The sequence below is a fragment of the Protopterus annectens genome, chromosome 4.part0, assembly GCF_019279795.1.
Source record: "Protopterus annectens isolate FY-2018-M chromosome 4.part0, PAN1.0, whole genome shotgun sequence".
NCBI classification, from domain to species: Eukaryota; Metazoa; Chordata; order Ceratodontiformes; family Protopteridae; genus Protopterus; species Protopterus annectens.
In genome coordinates, this window is record NC_056733.1 from 674,659,182 (window position 1) to 674,682,839 (window position 23,658).

The 23,658-nt window shown below is 46.3% G+C and overlaps 1 protein-coding gene across 1 annotated transcript in view; it reads right to left on the minus strand.

The window, feature by feature from the left end:
• LOC122800277 (ubiquitin-conjugating enzyme E2 G1-like) overlaps positions 1 to 23,658 on the minus strand; it is a 478,581-nt gene that overhangs the window by 361,797 nt on the left and 93,126 nt on the right. The window lies entirely within an intron of this gene.

Here is a 23,658-nt window from a genome sequence, read left to right on the forward strand (position 1 = left end):
TGTCGCACTTCACCCGACGTCATCTCTGCTGGTCTTCGGGTATAAAGGCATCAGCCGACGCCATTTTCCCCAGTCTTTCTTGCCGTGCGCCAAGCAGAAGCTGTTTGCAAGTGCCGGTCGGTCAGATCCAGAGATTACTACTACCGAATACTACTTGAAGACTTCTAAAAGCTAAGTACCCGTTGGGGACTCTTTCTTGCCTCAGCCGATGTCAGAAAAAGTCAATAACTGTTTAACTTGTGGGAAACAAATACCTCATAAAGATTTCCACTCTTACTGTTTGCCTTGCTTAGGCCCAGACCACGACGTAGCAGCCTGTTCGGCCTGTGCTTCCTTCAACCGACGAACGCTTAGGCGTCGGTCGGAGTTTGCTGAACAGTTTTTTGGCTCAGATTTTGCGTACATTATGCGTCGGATCCTCCGACTACCCAAATTGTTAAAAAACGCAAAGAAAAAGACCGACACTCGCGGTCCGCGGTTTCGGCCGAAACCACGGTTAAGCAAGCCGCGAGTGTCTCTGTTTCGGCCGAAACCGAGAAAACTGGTCAATCTTCAGCCGAATCCATGATTACTACTGAGGCTCCTGCTACCTTATCGGAATCAGCCTCAGAAATTTTGCCTACAACTGTGGTTCCTACTAATTTATCAGACACCATCCCTTTGGATATCTCTACCCCAGCACGTGGTGCTGCTAGGCCTCCTGCAGCCATGTCTATTAAGGCCTTTGCCAGGGCTAAAGCAGCCAAATCAGCTAAATCAGTGCCTGTTAAACCACCCTCTCTCAGGCCCACTTCTAGTTCACAAATGCTTACTTTGGCAGAAGATTTAATATCCTTAATTAGGGGATCTCAATCTCACCCAGACAGGGCCTCTCAGCCCCCAGAAAAGAGACCTAGAGCAGAGCCCCCCGAGCCTGTGTCCTCTGATGATTCTGCGGATGACTCAGACATTACAGACAAGCCAGAGGCTCCTTTTTCCAATTATGAAGATTCAGATGCTGAAGAATCCATTCCAGCTGCCTCTCCACCAGAGGAATTCTCCTTTGGGGAAACCTTACATGCCATGAGAGAACAATTCCAATGGCAGGGACAAGACTTCTCAGATTCAAGAAAAAGGCTTAGGACTTTTCTGCACTTACCACAACATAGGCCCTTAGCTATACCTCCTGTCCTGTCTGTTGTGGACGATGCATTTAATGATGTCTGCACTGCACCTGATTCTTTACCTCCAGCCCCTGCCAAACCAGATAGATTTTACAGGGTGCCAGACACTCATCACCACCTATTCAAGGCCCCACTTGCAGACCCGAAACTATATCCCAGGGGCCTAAGGCAGTAGCCTCGACCACAGCAAAACCCTATTCCCGCTGAAAGGGAATCCAGGTCCTTAGAGATGGGGAAAAAGTCTACACCTCTGCTACTCTCTCAGCTAGAGCTTTAAACTGCCAGTTTCACATGATCCAATACCAAGAGTTTATGCTTGATCAGTTAATTAAAAGCTGTCCTCTGATGAATCTTTAGATAAGAAATATGTATTAGAAATGGTGAATAACATCCAACAGGTTAGTAACCATTCTTTAAAATGTGGCTATGATGCACTGGAGGCTTCATTTAGATCAGCCATGACTGGCACAGTGATAAGAAGGCATGCATGGTTGAAAGAACAGGTCTTACGGATCATGTTAAAGCTAAGCTATTGGATGCTCCTATGGATAAGGCCAGTCTATTTGGGAACCTGCCCAGCAGGTAATGAAGAAAATGGAAGAGAAGGCAAAATCTGTGCAAACAGTTAAAGATTTCCTACAGGTTCAGCCACCAAGGTTTAGCAGGAACTGGCCTGCCAAAACTGGTCCTTTCCTGACTCCACAAGATCACAAAGGGGCAGGAACAGATGCTCTAGGGGCAGAAATCAATCCAGAGGAGGTGCCTACAGAGGACGACAGTGGCAAGGCAATAACCGAGGCACAGACACAACCACTGCCACTGCAACAGTACAATCACAGTGACTTGGCTCTGACTCCGCCTACCAGGGAGCAAATAGCAGCACCATTAGGCGGAAAGTTAGCCTTATTCTCGAAAAATTGGCACTATATCACAAAAGACAAGTGGATTTTGCAAACCATAGACCAAGGCTACGGTTCCACTTCCACACTTTACCAGTAAAAGAGGAATGCCAAACCTGCCCCAAATCAAAAATAGAAGCCCTGCACCAGATAGCGGAATTAATAAAGATGAGAGCTGTGGAAAGAGTACCAATAACAGAACAGGGCAAAGGATTCTACTCCAGACTCTTCCTAGTACCAAGAAAAGAGAAAAGCTGGAGACCTATACTCAACCTGTCCATCTTAAACACATACATCATTGTCCCAAAATTCAAAATGCTGACCCTACAGCAACTTCTTCCCATGCTGGGCAAGGAGTGTTGGCTGGTAACTCTAGATCTCAAGGAGGCATACCTGCACATCCCCATTCGACCAAATTGCAGAAGATACCTCAGATTTCTTGCAGGATCAGAGCATTATCAATTCTCAGCATTGCCCTTTGGCTTATCTACTGCGCCCAGAGTATTCACAAAATGCCTGGCATCAGTAATCACTCACTGCAGAGTACAGGGAATCCAAATTTATCCATACCTGGACGACTGCCTGCTACAAGCGGACAACAAAAGCAAGCTGACAACAGATTTACAAAGGGTCATTTACTTGCTACAAGCCCTGGGATACACAGTCAATTTACAAAAGTCAAGGCTGATACCATCCCAGACAAGAACTTTCTTGGGCGCGGAATTGGACACAGTCAAACAGATGGCATTCCTAACTGCAGAAAAACAAAAAGAGCTCCCTCTTTACTTCTTGGCATTGACAAAGCAGAACAAACTAACAGCAAGAAAAGTTCTGCAGGCCTTGGGCTTCATGGCATCATGCATAATCTCGGTCCCACATGCCAGACTGCATATGAGAAAGTTACAGTGGTACCTAAAGAATTTATGGTCTCAACAAAGGCACAGCTTAGAAACAGAAATACCACTAATCCCATGCTTAAAACAGGAGTTCCTATGGTGGGCTCGGGCATGCCAGTCAAACCCAGGCTTGCCCTTCCACAACTTTCGAGCAAACCAAACCATCACAACGGACGCCTCAGACCTAGGATGGGGGGCACACATGCTGGACAAATGCGTACAAGGACTGTGGACTCAGGACCAGCTGCACCTGCACATAAACAAAAAAGAAATGCTGGCAGTAAAACTGGCAATCCTAAAATTCAGACCATTCCTCAAAGAAGGCCATTTGATAAGGACAGACAACACCACAGTCATGTGGTACATCAACAAACAGGGAGGCACTCATTCTTACCCCCTATGCAGAATGACTTTGGACCTTTGGAATCTGTCTCTCAGCTACAACATCCAGTTACAGGCAATATTTGTACCGGGAAAAGAGAACACCCTAGCAGACATTTTAAGCAGAACCACCTCGGATGCTCACGAATGGATGCTACACCCGGACATCTTCAAGGCCATCACAAAGAAATGGGGAATGCCACAAATAGATCTGTTCGCTTCCCCACAAAATCACCATCTCAAAAAATTCTGCACAAGGACATTCCACCCACTTGCATGGAAGGTGGACTCTCTATCCTTCAGCTGGAAAGGCCTGACAGCATATGCATTTCCACCTCTTCCCTTGATGCACAAGGTACTACTGAAAATCAAAGAGGAACGTCCAAGGATAATTCTGATAGCTCCGAACTGGCCAAGACAACACTGGTACCCATTGATGAGGAGCATGTCTCGGGAGAAAATGTGGTCAATACCCCTTATGCCTCTGATGTTAACTCAGAACAACTACAACATCATACATCCAAACCTAAAAACCTTGCAACTGACTGCCTGGAACATCACATGGCAGTAACTAACCCAGACCTTTCACAAAGGGTTAAAGACATTATCCTTGAAGCCCGCAGACCTTCAACAAGAAGGAACTATGCAGGAAAATGGAAAAGGTTCGTTATTTGGAGTACTGAAAGAGGAAAAGATGTGTCGAACATAGATATTGCTAACATTCTGGAGTACTTGGCAGAGCTTCTACATACAGGCCTGTCCTATTCCTCCATCAAGATACATGCATCAGCTATTTCAGCAGAATACAGCTTTGATCCTCCTGTCTATTTACATCCTCTACTCAGGCAGTTCCTCAGAGGGATCAAGAATGTAAAACCTCCTAGGAAACCACCATTACCAGCATGGGACTTGAATTTTGTACTAGAAAAGTTGACACTCCCTCCGTTTGAACCAGCAGCAACAGCAGATCTACAACACCTATCATGGAAAACTGCTTTACTACTGGCTATTACTTCAGCAAGGAGGGTTTCAGAACTACAGGCCTTAATGGCAGTGCAACCCTTCCTAATCTTCCATCAAGATAGTGTCCATGAGAACTAATCCTACATTTATGCCTAAGGTGGTATCCAGAGTGTCTTTAAACCAGGCAATCCACCTACCTACCTTCTTTCCAAATCCACAAAACAGAGGTGAAAGAATAATGCATACCTTGGATGTACATAGACAGTTACGCTACTACCTGGACAGAACCAAAGGTAACAGAAAAACTGACCAGCTCTTTGTAGCCTATGCAACAGGAAGGGAAGGAAAAGCAATTTCCAAACAGACAATCTCCAAATGGATAGGAAATTGCATAAGATTCTGTTACTCCTACCATGGAAAACCAATTCCACAGAACATAAGACCTCACTCAACAAGAGCTACAGCCACTACCACAGCTTTCTTAAGAGGAGTGGCAACCAAGGACATTATTGAGGCGGCTACTTGGACCTCCGTGCATACATTTGCCAAGCATTATAATTTACCTCTATATTCTAGATCCCGAGCAGGGTTTGCCACTGCTGTACTGCAAGGGATCCTGACTACACCATAACTTTTATTCCTCCTCCTCTAGTTTGGCTATGGTATTCTACCCATTTGTTATGACTGCAGATGCATCCATGAAGGACATAGTACAGTTTTGTACCTACCATAAATGTAGATGTCCGAACTGGATAGCATCTGCAGTCAGGATTACCCTCCCTCCTTCCCCTCTGTGGTACTCCTAGGGTATTTACCCTCCTAATAGCTAGCTGGGGGGGGGAGTCTCTTATGGTGTATTTGTTTGTATATATGTACATACATGTTTATTTTTGTGTTTGCCTTCTACTATTTTGGAAACATTGGCATCTATCCAAAATTTAGCTTTCCAAGAGGGCAATTGGCATCTGGGGCAAGAAACACTGAGGAAAATGGCGTCGGCTGATGCCTTTATACCCAAAGACCAGCAGAGATGACGTCGGGTGAAGTGCGACATCAGCCGAAGCCGGACCCGGACTTTGGAATCCGGCCGACCGAAGGGCTGCCTGACGACAGGACAACCCATTTGTTATGACTGCAGATGCTATCCAGTTCGGACATCTACATTTATGGTAGGTACAAAACTGTACTTTCCTCGTGTTTCACTGTTGCAGTCATTACACTTGGGTTATCCTGCTGGCAGGCTACCCGCAGTCGGCCAGAGTTACAAAGTCTAGGTCTGGCGTCTGTTGCTGTCACCTCTTCCCTGACGTCAGTGTGCCAGGGGTATAAAAGATGCAACCGACGCCATTTTCTTCTGTCTTTCTTGCCGCGCGGTGCCCAAAGCAAAAGCAGTTCGCAAGTGACGATCGGCCGACTCCTGAGATTTTCGAAATTGAGTTTCAGATCCGAAGTCTTCAATAAAGCTAAGTACCCCTTTGGGGAAACTTTTTCTTGCTCCAGACCGAAGTCAGTAAAAGTTAATAATTGTATTTCTTGTGGGAAGCAAATACCTCATAAGGACTTTCACTCTTACTGTATTCCTTGCCTAGGCCCTGACCACGACGTTACTAGTTGTCTGTTTTGTGCTATATTCAACAAACGCACTATTAAACGTCTGTTTGATTTTGCTTTACATTATTTTGGCCGAAGGTTTAATTACATAATGCCGTCGGAACAACCGACAACCGGAATTTATAAAAATCGCAAAGACAAAGAAAAGGACAGGCATCTGAGGTCCAAAACCGACGACGAAGCCTCTTCTAGGCCATTCGCCAGTTCGCCTGTTTCAGTGAGGCACTTTCGCAGCCCCTGACACCCGCTACCTCAGAGCCACAGGCCGTGTCAGACAGCCACGTGGAGAAACTGAGGCCTGTGCAAACTCAAGGTATTGGGCCTGCGGAAACTATTCCCTCCGATGGGTCTGGAGCCGCTGTGCAGGCATCGGCTTCTGAGGGTGTTTTTAGACCTTCACAGCTTACTATTAAGTCCACTACAGCAGCCAAGGCAAAGTCAAAAAGACCATTAAAGACAAGGAAACAAGTACAGCATTCTTCTGACCAGTCATCCATGCCAAAGAAACAGATGCTTAAAATGGCCAAAGACCTAATTGCTTTAATCAGGGGTTCCCATCCCCCTCCTGATAAGGCCTAGGCAAGGCACCGACTATGATTCCTCTGACCAGGTTTCTATTTCCTCTGATTCCTCTTCTGATCAAGGATATTCTCTCCCTCCCTATGAGGACTCTGATGCAGAAGAGTCTATACCTTCAGCCTCTCCACCTGTGGATTATTCTTTTGGGGAAACCCTGCACACCATAAGGGAGCATTTCCACTGGGAGAGCCAGGATTATTCAGAATCCAAGAAAAGGCTCAGAGTCTTTCTTTTATTGCCTCAGCACAGGCCCCTGGCTATTCCCCCTGTGCTTGATATTGTTGGTGATGTTTTCTCTGAATCCAGTCTGTCTCCTGATTCTTTACCCCCTGCACCAGTCAAGCTAGACAGGTACTACAGGGTCCCTGACTCTCATAAATTTTCTTTACAAAAACCCTGCTGCAGATCCAGAAACAATTTCTCAGGGTCCTAAAGGTGTTGAGGCTTCCACTGCTAAAAATCCTGTACCCTCGGATAGGGATTCCTGAGCTCTGGATAGAAATTGGGGGGGGGAGTTTACACTTCTGCTACTTTAGCTGTAAGGGCTTTAAATTGCCAGTTTCACATGCTTAAATATCAACAGTACCTCATGTCCTTGTTAAAGCAGAAAATGGTTACAAACTCTTCTTGACAGTAAGGAAATGCAGAATTTATTGCATGCAGCTGAAAGCATACTCTACAATGTGGTTTTGATTCATTAGAGGCTTCTGTTATTCGAATGCATGCCTGGTTGGAAGAACAAAGTTTACCTGAACATGTTTAAGTAAAATTATTGGATGCTCCACTACAGCATGATACTTTGTTTGGTGTTAAGGCAGACGAGGTGTTAAAGAAAATTGAGGATAAAGCAAATCAATGCAGACAGTAAAGGATTTCTTACAGGTTCAACCACCTAGGTTTAGCAGAAACTGGCCTTCAGAAAATTGGTCCTTTCCGGTGTCAGACAGGCCACAAAGAGGCAGATACAGACGCCCAAGAGGCAGATCTCAGCCCCAAGGCTCCTACAGACCTAAACAATGGGGTGCTTCAGTCCCCAAGGGAGGAGAAGACAAATCACAACCTTATAGGAAACAGTCCCAATGACTTCCCTGTACAGATGCCAAGCACTCACCTTTTGGCAGCACCCCTAGGGGGAAAGCAAGCACTTTTCTCAAAAAATTGGCACGTAATCACCCAGGACAAATGGGTACTGAATATTGTTTCATGGACATGAGAGCTATTCAGAGTACCACAGCAAGAACAGGGACAAGGATTTTACTCAAGACTTTTCCTAGTACCCAGAAAGGACAAAGCCTGGAGACCAATACAGGACTTGTCAATCCTAAATACTTTCCTGGATGTTTCAAAATGTTAACACTACAGCAACATCTACCCATGCTGGGCAAGAAGGCTTGGCTAGTTACTTTGGACCTCAAGGAGGCATACCTGCATGTCCCAATCAGACAATCTTGCAAAAGATACCTCAGATTCATAGCTGGCTCTCAAAGCATTACCAATTCTCTGCACTGCCCTTTGGCTTATCTACTGCGCCCAGGGTCTTCACAAAATGCCTGGCACCAGTAATTGCATTTTGCAGACAAAAAGGAATTCAAATATATCCCTACTTGGACGACTGCCTTATTCAAGCAGAGAGCAAGGACATTCTTCTAAAGCATCTGGCGTTTGTAAAAAGATTACTAATTTGCCTAGGGTACACAGTAAACAAAAAGAAATCAAAACTACTGCCCTCTCAGGAGATAATATTCCTGGGTGCAAGCTTAAATACAACTACCCAGATGGCTTATCTCACGCCAGACAAACAAAGACAACTGACTCATTACTTTCAAATGATGGCAACAAATACCCAGCTCCCTGCAAGAAAAATTCTGCAGGCCCTGGGCTTCATGACGTCCTGCATTCTACTAATTCCATATGCAAGACTGCATATGAGGAAACTACAATGGTATCTAAAAAGTGTTTGGACTCAACATTGCCACAGCCTGGAGACCATCATAACTTTAATTCCCTGCCTACAACAGGAGTTTTGATGGTGGTCCCAGGCTTGTCACCACAACAAGGGACAGCCTTTCACCTTACCCACAGCCAAGCAGACAGTAACAATGGATGCATTGGATTATGCCTGGGGGGCACATATGGCAGCAAAATGTATTCAGGGCATGTGGCCCAAGGAACAAATGCATCTTCACATCAATCAAAAAGAGATGCTTGCTGTACAGAATGCCCTGACAGCTTTCAAGGACCTACTGCATCCAGAACAACTACTAATAAAGACGGACAATACCACAGTTATGTGGTACATAAGCAAGGGGGCACACATTCCTACCCCCTATGCAGGCAAGCCATGACTGTGGGACACTACACTGACCTGTCAAGTACATCTGTAGGCACAATTCCTGCCAGGAACAAAAAATACACCGACAGACGAACTAAGCAGAAATCTCATGGATCCTCACAAATTTAAACTAAATCCACACGTGTTTAGCATGATAACAAGGAAATGGGGACGCCCAGACAGAGCTTTTTGCCTCCCCTCACAATTACCAACTACAGAAATTCTGCACAAGAACTTATCACTCTCAAGCATGGAAAGTGGATGCTCTATCATTCAGTTGGAAAACCCTGACAGTTTATGCCTTCCCTCCAATGCCTCTTCTTACCAAGGTGCTCCTAAATGTCAGACAAGAGAGGCCAAAAATGATCCTGATTGCCCCAGACTGGCCACGCCAGCACTGGTACCCAATCCTAAAGAGCTAGTCTCAAGGCCCAGCCTGGCCTTTACCTCAAATTCCTCATCTTCTGACTCAACAAAACAATCAGATTCTGCACAGTCAACTCAGAACCTTAAATCTGGCAGCATGGCAGATAATGTAGCCACTCAGACTGCACCTCTCTCTAAAGCTGTTATTGATGTCATTTTAGAAGCCAGGAGGCCCAGCACTAGGAAATCTTATGCAGAAAAATGGAAGAGATTCTGTGCTTGGAACTAGGCACAAGGGCTCGAACCACTTGTTCCAAATATACCTCAGATTTTACAATACCTAACTGAGATGCTGGACAAAGGCCTATCCTTCTCATCAATTAAGATCCATGCCTGTGCCATTTCAGCTCATTACAATATGGAACCTCCTATTTTTTCACATCCTCTACTAAGACAGTACCTCAGAGGGGCAAAAAACATAAGACCCCCAAAGAGAGCACCAGTACCAACTTGGGATCTCAATTTTGTTTTAGAAAAGTTCACACTGCCTCCTTTTGAACCAGACAGCACAGCTGATATAAAATTCTTATCCTGGAAAACTGCTGTACTACTAGCAATAACTTCAGCAAGAAGAGTCTCAGAGTTACAGACATTAATGGCTGTGGAACCTTTCATCATTTTTCACCAGGCAGGGTTTCTCTTAGGACAAACCCAACATTCATGCCAAAGGTGGTTTCTAATGTGGCTCTGAACCAAACCATTCATTTACCAACTTTCTACCCAAACCCCCAGAATAAAGGGGAGAGACTTCTGCACGCTTTGGATATACACAGACAGCTACGTTTCTACTTGGACAAAACAAAAGCGTTCAGAAAAACTGAGCAACCGTTTGTAGCCTATGCTGCAGGATCACGAGGAAAACCTATCACAAAGCAGACAAATTTCAAAATGGATAGGACACTGCATTCGCTTCTGTTATGCACAACATGGCAAATCAGTGCCTAAGGGCATTAGGCCACATTCTACCAGAGCAGCAGCCACTTCAGCAGCAGAGGAGTACCAACCAAAGACATTTTAGAAGCTGCAACCTGGAGTTCAGTGCACACTTTCACCAAGCACTACCACTTACCTCTCTACTCTAAATCCAGAGCAGGCTTTGCCACTGCAGTTCTGCAGGGCCTGGTAGCCTCTCCAAATCCAATTTAGACCCAGCTGCCCAACCTCGGCTTTGGGATTCAACCCAAGTGTAATGACTGCAACAGTGAAACACTAACATAGTACAGTTGTGTACCTACCATAAATGTAGATGTTAGTGTAGTCACTGTTGCAGTCCAAGTTACCCACCCACCATCCCCCTTTTTTCATTGCTGGGACTTCTGTGTACTTCTCAACTATATACAACCCATGTGGTGTGTTTGCTTGTAGATGAAGGAAATATTTATATTAGTACATGCATGCTTTTTGGCATAATTTATTCTTTTCAGCCTTCCTATCTGGGGGGCACCTGACATCTGGGGCAAGAAAAACTGAAGAAAATGGCGTCGGTTGCATCTTTTATACCCCTGGCGCACTGACGTCAGGGAAGAGGCGACAGCAACTGACGCTGGACCTAGACTTTGGAACTCTGGCAGACTGCGGGTAGCCTGCCAGCAGGGTAACCCAAGTGTAATGACTGCAACAGTGAATACACTCTAACATCTGCATTTGTGGTAGGTACACAACTGTACTTTTTGGTAATAGCAGAAGAGGTTTTAAAGAAAATGGAAGGCAAAGCTAAGTCTTTGCAAACTGTAAACGACTTTTTACAAGTGCAGCCACCAAGATTCAGTAGACACTGGCCTACAAAAAATGGTCCTTTCCTGTGTTCTACAGAGCTTCATGGGACCAATCCAGGCACTCAAAGGGCTCTAGATACCAATCACAGGATTTTTACAGGTCAAAGCAATGGGGTGCCTCTACCTCCAAATCTGGATGAAATAAAGTGCAACCCTACAGTAAACAGTCTCAATGACTTCCCTCTGCCATCACCAAGCACTTATCTTTTGGCAGCCCCCTTGGGGTGGGGGGGAAACTAGCACTTCATGCTCATAATTGGCAGTTAATAACCCAGGACAACTGGGTATTAAACACAGTATCCCAGGGATACAGATTTCATTTCCATACTCTGCCAATTCCAAACGGTTGGTCAGATCTGCCACAAAATCAATCGGCAGAGGCACAGAAACAAGTTATGTCCCTCATGGATATGGGGGCTATTCAGCTAGTGCCAGAACAGGAAAAAGGACAAGGGTTTTACACAGGACTGTTCTTGGTACCCGGAAAAGCCAAGGCTTGGCGCCCAACACTGGATTTATCAATTTTGAACACATTCTTGGACATACCAAAATTCAAAATGCTAACTTTGCAGCAGCTTCTGCCCATGCTGGGCAAGAACGCTTGCCTAGTGACTCTAGACTTGAAAGAGGCATACCTCCATATCCCAGTAAGGGAATTGTGCAGAAGATACCTCCGCTTCAAGGCTGGCTTTATGCATTACCAATTCTCTGCACTGCCCTTTGGCTTATCGTTTGAGCCCAGGGTCTTTACTAAGTGCCTGGCACCAGTAATTGCATTTTGCAGACAAATATACAAATCTACCCTTACTTGGACGACGGTCTCATTCAAGCAGAAAACAAGGGCATTCTTCAACATCTGGCATTTGTGAAAAGGCTTCTAACATGCCTAGGTTACACAATAAACGAAAATAAATCACAACTGGTACCCTCTCAAAAGATAACATTCCTGGGTGCAAGCTTGAAGATGGATTACCTTACGCCAAAGGCAACTGACTATTTACTTCAAACAGATGGCAAAAACCCTGTTATCTGCAAGACAAATTCTGCAGGCTTTGGAGTTCATGGCGTCCTGCATTCTACTGATTCCATATGCAAGACTGCATATGAGGAAACTACAGTGGTCCCTAAAAAGTGTATGGAGTCAACATTGTCACAGTCTGGAAACAAGGATTTCTCTCATTCCCTGCCTACAACAGGAGTTTCTTTGGTGGGCAGAGACATGTCACCAGAACATGGGACAGTCTTTCACTCTACCCCCTGCCAACCAAACCCTAACTACAGACTCATCAGACTATGGTTGGGGGGCCCAACTGGTGGGGAGATGCATTCAGGGCATATGGAGGCCAAAACAAATGCATCTGCATATCAACCAGAAAGAGATGTTAGCTGTTCAGAATGCCCTGACAGCCTTCAAGGACTTGCTTCATCCAGGACAACTACTGATAAAGACGGACAACCCCACAGTTATGTGGTGCATAAACAAGCAGGGGGGGGGGGCACACACTCTTACCCCCTTTGCAGACTAGCCATGGTATGGTCAGACACAACCGTGACTTAAGTACATCTTCAAGCTCAATTCCTGACAGGAAAACAAAATACTCTGGCAGATGACCTAAGCAGAAACCTTGTGGACTCTCACGAGTGGAAACTGGATCCACAAGTCTTCAGCATGATAACAAAGAAATGGGGGAGCCCGGACATAGATCTATTTGCCTCTTGCCCAGAATTATCGACTGAACAAATTCTGCACAAGGACTTATCACAGACAAGCATGGAAAGTGGATGCCCTATCCTTTAGTTGGAAAAACCTATCAGTCTGTACCTTTCCTCCTCTGCCTCTTCTTCCCAAAGTCCTACTAAAGGTCAGACAAGAGAAACCAAAAATGATTCTAATTGCCCCGGACTGGCCTTGCCAACATTGGTACCCAATCCTAAGGAATGTGTCTCAACTCTCTCCTTGGTATTTGCCTCAAATACCTCATTTACTGTCTCAGCAAAGCAATCAACTCCAAGCTCTGAACCTGGCAGCATGGCTGATCATGTAGTTATTCAAACAATGCCTCTCAGTAAGTCTGTGATGGATGTCATTTTGGAAGCCAGAAGGCGTAGTACTAGAAATTCTTACGCTGATAAATGGAAGAGATTCTGTGCTTGGAACCAAGCACAAGGAACTAACACGGCAAAGACAAATATTCCTCAGATTTTACAATACTTGATTGAGATGCTTGACAAGGGCCTATCTTTTTTATCAATAAAAATCCATGCCTCTGCCTTCTTGCCTCATTACAGCACAGAGCCACCGATCTTTTCTCATCCTTTGCTAAAACAGTATCTTAGAGGGCCAAAAATTTAAGGCCACCCAGAAGATCACCAATTCCTGCATGGGACCTCAATTTTGTGTTGGAAAAACCCTGCCTGCAGATGTAAAGTTTTTATCCTGGAAAACTGCTTTACTTCTGGCAATCACTTCAGCAAGAAGGGTTTTAGAGCTGCAGGCCCTCATGGCTGTGGAGTCTCTTATTATATATTGCCCAGACAGGGTGTCCCTCAGGACCAACCCTTCCTTTATGCATAAGGTGGTATCCAGTGTGGCTCTTAACCAAACTATTCACCTGCCAACTTTTTACCCAAATCCACAGAACAAGGGGGAATGGATTCTGCATTCCTTGGACATGCACAGACAACTAAGATTGTACTTAAACAGGACCAAATCTCTAAGAAAACTAAGCAGCTGGTGGCATCTGATGCAGGATCAGAGGGAAAGGCTATTTCAAAGCAGACTATTTCAAAGTGGATAAGCCACTGCATTCGTTTCTGCTACTTGCATCATGGTAAACCAGTGCCCAAGGGCATTGGGTCACATTCCACCAGGGCTGCATCTACAACAGCAGGTTTTCTCAGAGGGGTACCAACCAAAGACATTCTGGAAGCTGCTACTTGGAGTTCTGTGCATACGTTTACAAAGCATTATCATTTGCCTCTCTAAGTCCAGGGCAGGCTTTGCCACTGCAGTTCTGCAGGGCCTTATAGCCGCTCTTAACGATATTTAGCTCCAGCCTCCCTTCCATAGCTTTGGGATTCTACCCAAATGTAATGACTGCAACAGTGAAACACGAAGAACATAGTACAGTTGTGTACACTTACCATAAATGTAGATGTTGGTGTATTCACTGTTACAGTCCGGGTTACCCACCCACCATCCCCCTTTATTCTTGAGATTCTCTTTCCTTCACTATATTCTACAGCCTTTGTGATGTATTTGCTTTTAGATGAAGGTAAAGTTTATGTTGTTACAATTGCATGATATATATATATATATATATATATATATATATATATATATATATATTTTTTTTTTTTTGCTCCCCATTTGGGGGCACCTGACGTCTGGGGCAAGAAAAACTAAATAAAAGCAACCGGCACAGGACCCAAGACTTTGATATTCAGGCCGACTGAGGGCAACCTGCCAGCAGATTACCCAAACGTAATGACTGTAACAGTGAATACACTCTAACATCTACATTTATGGTATTCACTGTTGCAGTCCTGGTTACCCTCCCTCCAGCCCCCTGACTTCTATTTGCTATACCTCTCCTCTTTTTTACTGTTTTTAAGCTTTCTGGTGTATTTGCTTATAGTTGGAGGTGTAATCTTGTATATAATTGCCTCCCATTATGGGGGCATCTGACATCTGGGGCAAGAAAAACTGATGTAATGGTGTCTGCTGCGTGCTTTATACCCCTGACTACCTGATGTCATGGAAAAAGAGACAGCAACCAACGCAGGACCCAAGACTTTGATAATCAGGCCGGCTGAGGGCTACCTGCAAGCAGATGACCCAAATGTAATGACTGCAACAGTGAGTACACTCTAACATCTACATTTTAGTGTACACAACTGTACTTTTCCCTCCCTCCACCCCCCTTCTCTTCATAGATCATAGATTAGTACTAGGCTAGCTACCCTTCTGGGCCGTTTTAAGCCTAGCCAATTACCCCATGTGAGAATCAAACCCTGTCCCTTGGTTTTGAAAGATAAACACCTTAACCATTAGGCCAACCTCCTACCCCTATCTTACAAAGGGACATATTGGTATTTACTCTCTACTGGTGGGTTCTTTCACCAGAACTTGGCTTCTACTTGGGGGCTCCTGACAGGTAAGGACAAGAAAAACTGATGTAATGGTGGCGACTGCTTTACTTTATATTACTGACGACGTGACGTCCGTTCTGAAGCGACAGAAACCGATGCAGAAATAATAAGCCTCTGGTATTCGGTTCGGCCGAGGGCTACTCTGGCAGGGATAACCCAAATGGGATGACTGCAACAATGAATACACTCGAATATCTACAATTATGATAAGTGTACACAACTGGACTTTGTAGCAGTCCTCAACAGCAACAGAGGAAGACAGACATTGCTGAAGCTTTGAACACTTTCTGCAAAATGAGGTGCATGACTGCACAAACCTGGGGAGGTAACTACGCAAGTGTCAGATATAAGAACCACCACAGTCATCCTGATCCCCCCCCCCAAAAAAAAAAAAAAATCAGTCTAGTTATCAAATCTCATAAAATATGCCAGGTTCCCTTTAACATTTCTTTGAATTGTAACTACTGCTTTAAAGCCAGGGAACAGAAAAACTGAGATGGACTAGTCAGAGGTTTGTAGTATAATGTATTTTTGGCATTTGTGATGCTATTTTGCAGTTTTGGCTCTAGTTGAATGTCTGAACTGTAAGTTTAGTTTTTCCCCAACATTATGCTGAAGAATCCTTTGCCTTTCTGCATTATGGGTACATGTCTTTTCTTGCACCGCTGGGAAATTAGAAATTTTTTGCCTGCAGCTGCATTCTGAGTAGTTTGCAGATTCATATTCTGTACATCTTCCCATGACAAGTGGGATCTGACATTGTATTGCGATACCATGAATGTCTGGATATGTGTGGTGCTGGCTTAAGAATCTCTAGAGAACTTAAAGGGAGAATAGATTAATAACCATTCCCTTGTTTTGCAATCACTTAGTTTTAAGGTTATTTTGTCCCCCATTAGAGCCTGTAGAATGAACTGTAACATAATTGTTCATAGGTTCATACTAGGCTATCTGCCCTAGGGCATTTATAAGCCTAGCCGGAGTGTGTTTGGCTTTCGCCACCCATTTTAAATTAATTTTGCTATGCCCTTTTTCGAGGTTAGTATACTGTGCCTCTGTGTAACAGTGACACAGAAGTGATACCCGGGGTAAACCTATGATCCCCCATCCACTCATCAAGGTTCCTCTTGAAGAGAGTCAATGAGGGACTCTGCCTAACCTGGACTGGGATTTTATTCCAGAGTGAAGGGAGCCTCTGGGTTATGAATCTGTCCCTTCAGCATGTCCTATTTATTTCACTGCTGAGGTTCAAGTCTCTCGATCACGTAGCTTGATGGGATTTGGATTTTCTGAGGTGCAGCATGTCCATTAATTCCAGGTTGGACATGGCTTTATACGTCAGGCACAGATCGCCTCTGAGCAGGCGGTATGCCACTGAGTAGAGCTGGACTTTCTTTAACTGGGCAGCATATGGCATCTGTTTGAGCCCTTTGATCCTCTTGGTGAGGTACTTTTGGGGGTCTTTCCAGTTGCTGCAGGTGTCTGGTAAGGTACATCCCAAAAGGGGCATTGTACTCAATTATGGGCCTGATGAGGGATGAGTAAATAGGCACGATGACCTCCCCTGATCTAGATGTGAATCCCTTCATGATTAGATGGGCTATATAAAATGTTTTTCTAACCACTTTGGCCACGTGGTTGTCAAATGAGAGATTGCTATCAACTTGGGTCCCCAGGTCCCTAATTACTTCTTCCGTACTTAATGGATTACCACTTATGTGGTAATTTGTGGGCACTTTGTTTTTGCCAAAGGGGATAACTATACACTTTTTAGCGTTTACCTTGAGGCCATGGCTCTGGCACCAGTTGTCTGTTTCTATGAGACCCTTCTGGAGAATGCTTGTTTCAGCTGGAGAGTCAATTATGGCGCCCAGTTTGCAGTCATCTGCGAACTTGGTCAGCCACAGTCCTTCCGTGTTGGGCTGTACCTCCTGGGAAATATATACTGAACAAGAGAGGTCCCAGGACTGAGCCTTGTGGGACGCCACTTGTAACTGGTTTGGAGTCTGACATGGCTCCAGCAATTCTAACCATGTGGGTTCTGTCCTTGAGCCAGTTTGCAACCCATCTAGTCACATAGGGGTTTATATTTAAGCTGGTGAGCTTATCTATAATGCCCGAATGGGGTATTGTATTGAAGGCTTTTGCGAGGTCCAGGTAGGCTGTGTGGACCACGTTCCCCTCGTCAATGACCTTGGTGACTGTTTCAAAGAAATCAATCAGGTTTAAGAGGCAGGATCTGCCCTTAAAGCCGAACTGGGTAGGATCCAGTGTCTGTAGGTCCCCAATATCTTTATAAGGTCCATGATGATCCTTTCCATAGCTTTGCAGACCAAGCTAGTCAGGCTTATGGGGCGATAGTTTCCAGGATCCGTTGAGGCACCACCTTTGTGGAGAGGGACGACTGTTGCTGTACGCCACTCTTTGGGTACATATCCTGTAGTAAGGCTGAGATTGAACAGTAGTGTTATGTTTGGGTTTAGCTCTTCTTGGAGTTCATGTAGGATGCAGCCCGGGACACCGTCTGGTCCCATTGATGCTGTGTTTTTTGCTTTGGAGGCTCTTACCTGAGCATCTGAGATGTCAGGGGCTGCACTCTGCTGGGATAGATATTTGCCCTTTTGGTGGGGAGGGGGGTGAGAAGTTTGCACTGAACCTGTCAGCTAGGATGTTGGCAACGTCTGTGGGTTCGGTGTATTTTTTGTCATTTTGGACTAATTCTGAGCATATCTGAGAATTCCCTCCCAGGTTCCTAACATAACTAAAGAAAGCCTTGTGATTATCCTTAGTGTCCTGTGCAATTTTTCTCTCGAAGCTGGCCTTAGACGATTTTATGAGTGCCCGTAGTTTTTTGCTTATACTGATCAGAGATGCCTTCCCTTTTTGGGATTTTGCTCTATCATGTAGTAGCTTCCTCCTTCTATTGTATAGTTTGTTTATGGTTGGGGTCCACCAGACAGGATGTCTGCCTTTGGAGGATTGGGTCTTGGTTTTATTTGGGATTGCATGATCCATGCATTCCTGAAAGTGTTCATAGAATGTGTTTATAAAGGATTCTGCGGTCTGGGCCGTATTTTCCACAGGCCTGGGGGCTTTGAAGGATTCCACCTCGGTTTTGAGGAGTGTGAAATTTGCTTTAGAGAAGTTTTTCACTGTGGTTTTCTGGGCATGGGGTGGGGTCGGGATGTGAATATCCAGTGAGATTAGTTTATGATCTGATCTTACCAGTGAGGGATACACTTCTGGTCTGGAGCATAGAGTCCCCATGTTGGTGATCAGGTCCGTTATGTTTTCCCCTCTTGTGGGAGTGGTAACAAGTTGTTCTATAGCATTTGAGTTTATAAATTCTAGGAACCTTTGCGCTAGGGTGTTGGAGCTAGAGTAATGCAACCAGTCTATGTTTGGGTAGTTGAAGTCGCCCAGTATAATGGTGTTTGGAGAGACCTTCATATTTTCCAGTGTTCTCAGGAAGGCCGAGTATTGTTCCTGGGTTTGGGAGGGTGGTCTGTAGCAGGCTATAAACTGGAAGGCAGTTTTACCCACTGTTAGTTGCACATGGATAGTCTCTGATGCTTCGTGCTGTGCCACCAACCTGGAGGTGTGGATATCTTTGACGAATATTGATACTCCCCCTCCTTTTGTGGTTCGGTCCAAGTTTTGGGGCCGAAAAGCATGGTATGAGGTATAACCTGGTAGTGCTGGGGTGCTCTCGGGAGCCTTGAACCAGGTTTCTGTTACTGCACAGATATCTGTGTTCTCCATGCTGAGGAGGGTTTTGAGTGCATGCATCTTGAGGTTTAGACTTCTGGCGTTGAGTAGCACTACTCTTAGTTTCTTATCTCTTGTGATACCTATGAAGGTGGGTTTGTCTTTTGAGCCTTGCCTAAAAAAGGCACTATGGGGGTAGCAAGAGCCTTTGCCAATATCCGAAAGCCCAGGGGTGACAGGTGCAAGCCGTCCCTAGCGAAGCATCATGGCTTGTCAAGCATGTCATCCCAGACTGACAGGCATTGGATCCCCTTTGAATGACACCAATACTTAAGCCAGTTGTTGAAATTGATCATCTTGTCTTCATATTGTGGCATCATTCTTGGTGAGGGTAAGATGCTACTCAAGGTCAGGGTCATACCAGCCTGGGCTACATGCTCAGAGAGCTCCTCTGTCTCTTTTCATGTAGTCCAGGGAGGTACGTCTCATGTCATTCACACCAGCACGGACAATGACGAAGTCATATTTGTACTTGCCTTGGAGTGACCTGAGTGCTTGTGTTATGTGGCGGATCCTAGCGCCCGACAGGCAGCTCACCGTGACCTTCTCCTTGTTCAGCCTGGTGAGCGGGACGTCAGTGTGCTTGACTATAGAGTCACCTATTACAAGTATATCAGGTGTTTTGTTTAGCCTTAAGGGCTGTGACTGTTCGGCACACTGGCTTTGTGAGCCATGTTTGTTTTGGGTGTGCGGTTGCTTGGGTGTCTGCTTTGGAGGTCTCTGCTGCTTAGGCAGATTTTTATTTAGAGCCTCTGAGTATGTTTTTGTGTGTTTGTGTTTGGTTTGCTGTCGTGGTAGGTCTATGTGAGACTGGAATTGTAGTAAGTGTGGTTTCCTTTTCCTCCTGACTGGTTACGCCAGTACTGAGTTGAGAGAGCTTAGCCTCCAGTTTGGCTATATGGTTGCATCTCTCGTGTTGGAATTTGTTGGGAGGAGGAGAGGGTTGTCTGTGTACATGAGGCAGTTGTAACATTGCCTCAAGATTCCCAGATTCACCAGCTGGGCTGGAGAGGAGATTGACAACTGACCTTTGGACATGCTAGAATAGTATTGGGAATTCCTTTATAATTGAAAAAAAGGGCCAATGGGGAACAAGGTACTCAAGGGGAGATTGTGAGGGTGTAGTGCTTTTAATTTTTTAGTGCTGACTTATATAGTTGCTTTAGTGAGCAAGTGCCAGGTAACTTAAATGCAAAAACGACAAACAGTAACTTTCATTCAAGTGAAACAAGGAAATAAGTACAGTAAGCAATGCATATATCACTAGGGATCCACAGAAGCGCTGAAAAGCCGCGTTTTAGGTGGAATTAGCATTTCAGGGAAATAACAAGCAAACAAACAACAAGCATACAAACAAAGCTAGATTCAGCAGGCCTGGATCTAGTCTATGCTACAGCAAACAAGGTGTACCAATTTCAGTAAGAAACAGTTCAAATATGCAGGCACTATAAGCCTTTAACCAGAAATTCCCGGCTCAGAAGGGCAGAGTGAGCTTCTCCTCCCACAAGAGTGCAGACCACGAACCTTCTTAATGCCCAAGTGCTTAAACCAGAACTAATACATTTTTAGAATAACTTCGATATTGAGTTGGAACCTGAATTTTGCATTTAGTCCAAAAAAAGTCAGTCATTGGACAACTCTGAGAAATGGTTAACTAGCTAAAGTAATGTGTTACAAGTAGAAACTTTATTACTGAGAATAATTTTTGATCTGAAGTAGGAGAATTCATTTGTCAGCAACCTGTGGGTATGGATCCGATATCGGATCCGAACCGGCATGGTTTATTCAGCTATGGATCCGAGCTCCTAGCTCCTCCCCTCACCCACAATGCCCTGCTCTCCCTACATGACCTCAGATCTAGTTTGCCGCGCATGGTAAAGGCTGGGTCGTCAGAGCTCCAAAAGCTAAGTTATAGTATTCTTTATTAAAGGGTTTTAAAATTTTTAAAACTTTAAATTTGAGTGAAAGTTATAGGTTTCCCTTCTGTTTATATCTTTTTTTTTTGGGTTAATTTAATATAGTTTTTACCCTCCCCTCGCTGGTTCGTAGTTGGTATGTATGTGTGTGTGTGTGTGTGTGTGTGTGTGTGTGTGTGTGTGTGTGTGTTGGGGGGCCTTTGTGTGAGTGTTTTAGTTTATTATTTAAAAAAATAAATAAATAAATAAATAGTGATGTCTGAGGCCCCAAAGGCTGTTAAGTGCTCCGAGTGTGGCCATAAGCTTTCCCCTGCTGATGGCCACACTCGGTGCGTTCGATGCCTTGGGGTTGAACACCTCACTTCAGGGTGTTCAATCTGTGCAGGGTTCAACCCCAGGGCATTGAAGGAGTGGAGGTCAAAGCTGGTCTTGGCGGGACTCTTGCCCCTGGACTCTGCTTGGCCCCGCCTTAAGTGGTCACTGCTTCGGCAGTCCCTGCCTTGCCTGCTCCCCCTCCTCCACCCGGGATTCATACTCCTGCCAAAGGGTCGGAGGAGAGGGAAGCCAGGAAAAAGGACCGGAGAGAGAAGCACCACAAGCGGCGGGCCGAGACCTCCGTTTCGGCCCCACCGGCTAAGCGGGCTTCTCCTCCGGCCTCTCTGGCTGCTGGCTCTCCCCCTTCTCGGCTCCAGTCCCCGTGCTTTTCACCGGAGCCTGAGGATGAAGAGACCCGACCTCCTTCGAGGCTATCGAGGCGGCACTCCAGGCCTACCTCGGTAGCCTCGTCTAGGTCTACTTACAGCCTCTCCGATGCTGATCTGGACCGGATGATGTGAAGGTTCATCCAGGCCCAGATGCAGATGGGAGTGCTCCTGCCCCCCCCCCTCTGGGGGGGAGCTCGACCCCCTTTTTTTAAGCCCATTGCTCCTTCTCCGACCCGCTACCCGGGTTCGGAGCGCTCGTAGCCGGGCAGCCTCGGAACTGCGGGTGAGTTGGCGCCGACAGTACTGGGTACTTCGGATCCGACCTTGCCCTCGAGTCTGTCAGATCTGACCTCTCTGAGCCTTGGCCCGAGCTTCAGATCCGAGGGACTGTGTGCCTTCGGCGCCGTCCTTGTCGAGCGCACTGGTCCCTTGGATCAGAGGGGCTCAGCGCCGGCTCCGATCCGCTCATCGGATCCGAGGGGGAGCCGACTTTCAGATCCTATTGTCGAGGCTGGCTCCCCCTCTGCCTTTGTAGTGGAGAGGGCTCTGTTGAGGGCATCCGGACCCCCGGCCCTTGCTTCGGCTCCGTCCCGCACTCCATCTGCTCTGGGCCAGGCTTCCATGACCCGGCCACTGGGACAGCCCGCTTCACTGCCCCAAGCAGTTCCTGTGGTTCTGGACATTGCTGGTGAGAGCTCCTCTGACAGCCCCCCCGAGGAAGCACCTCGCAAGCATTCGTGTAAAAGGAGGCACATAGACTCCCCCGAGTCTTTGACCGAAGACACTGACTTGGAGGAAGGGGAAGGCTCCCAAGATCACCCCCTGAAGATGTCTCCTTCGGAGACATCATGGAAATGTTACGGATCAGAGGTGGGTGGTCTGCCCCAAAGTCTTCCTCGGACGAGTCAGTGTTCTTGGAGGCATTTGAAGCGGGCCCGTCTACCTCTTGGGTGTCCCCTCCTGCCGACCCCCTGGTGGACCTTATTACCACCAGGGCATGGAAGGACCCGGACACCGTGGAGCCAATCCCTAAGAAACCCGACAGGATCCTTAGCCCCCCTGCTGACCGTGCCCACTGGAGCAAGGGACCCCCGGTAGATGCCATGTTGTCGGCAGCAGCCACTAAGAGGGAACTCTCCCAGGAGAGTCCCTCAGTCCATCCCCCGAGCAAGGAGTCTCGGATGATGGACCGTTTGGGGAAGCAAATCTTTAGTTCAGCGACCTTCTCAGTGAGGGCGCTCAACTATTTGGCACATGTCATTAGGATGCAGCGAGATCTTATCAAGGAATACGCTGCATCCCCCCCAGAGTCCATATCGGAGGAGGACAAACTTATGCACTCCACCCGTATGGCCACTCTGCGTTCTGTGACTAACACCTCTATGCGGTTACTTTCCCACGCTACCGAGGGAGCCGCTAGAGCTGCGGGAGCGGGCCTAGTCACAAGGCGGCAGGCCTGGCTCCGCCACTGCGATTTTACGGAGCCCTTCAAGGTGTCATTCGCGAACGCCCCCTTTGACGGTTCTGCCCTTTTTGGCAAGACTGTTCGCGATACCTTGGTTCAGAGCAAGGAGGACGGGAAGACGCTGTCTGCCATCGGAGTCCGCTTCTCTGTGCCCCAGAGGTCCTACTCTAGGAACCAAAAGGGCCAGAAGAAGATGTGGTTCTGGAAGTTGCAGCATTCCCAACCCGCTCCGGACAACCAGTCCTTCCACGGCAGAGGAGGACAGGGAGGACGCCGCCCTAGGGGCAGAGGGGCTCTCAGGAACTTTGGGTCCAGAGAACCCTTCTCTGAACGGCCCACGCAGCAACCCTGAGGGGTTGCCCGACTGCTCCACTCTGGAGGCAGTCGGGGGACGTTTCTCGGAGCACCTAGCGGCATGGGAGTCCATTACATCGGACCGCTGGGTACTCCGGATTATATCCAGAGGTTACAAGATCCCCTTTCTTCATGTCCCAAAGTTAAAATCCTCCCGATGTTCCACCCAATCAGAGGGAGGCCACTACAGCAGAAATAACCCATCTGCTGAGAAAGCCAACCAACCCATCCCCTCAGACCAGATCGGATCAGGGTACAACTCCAGGTTCTGTTT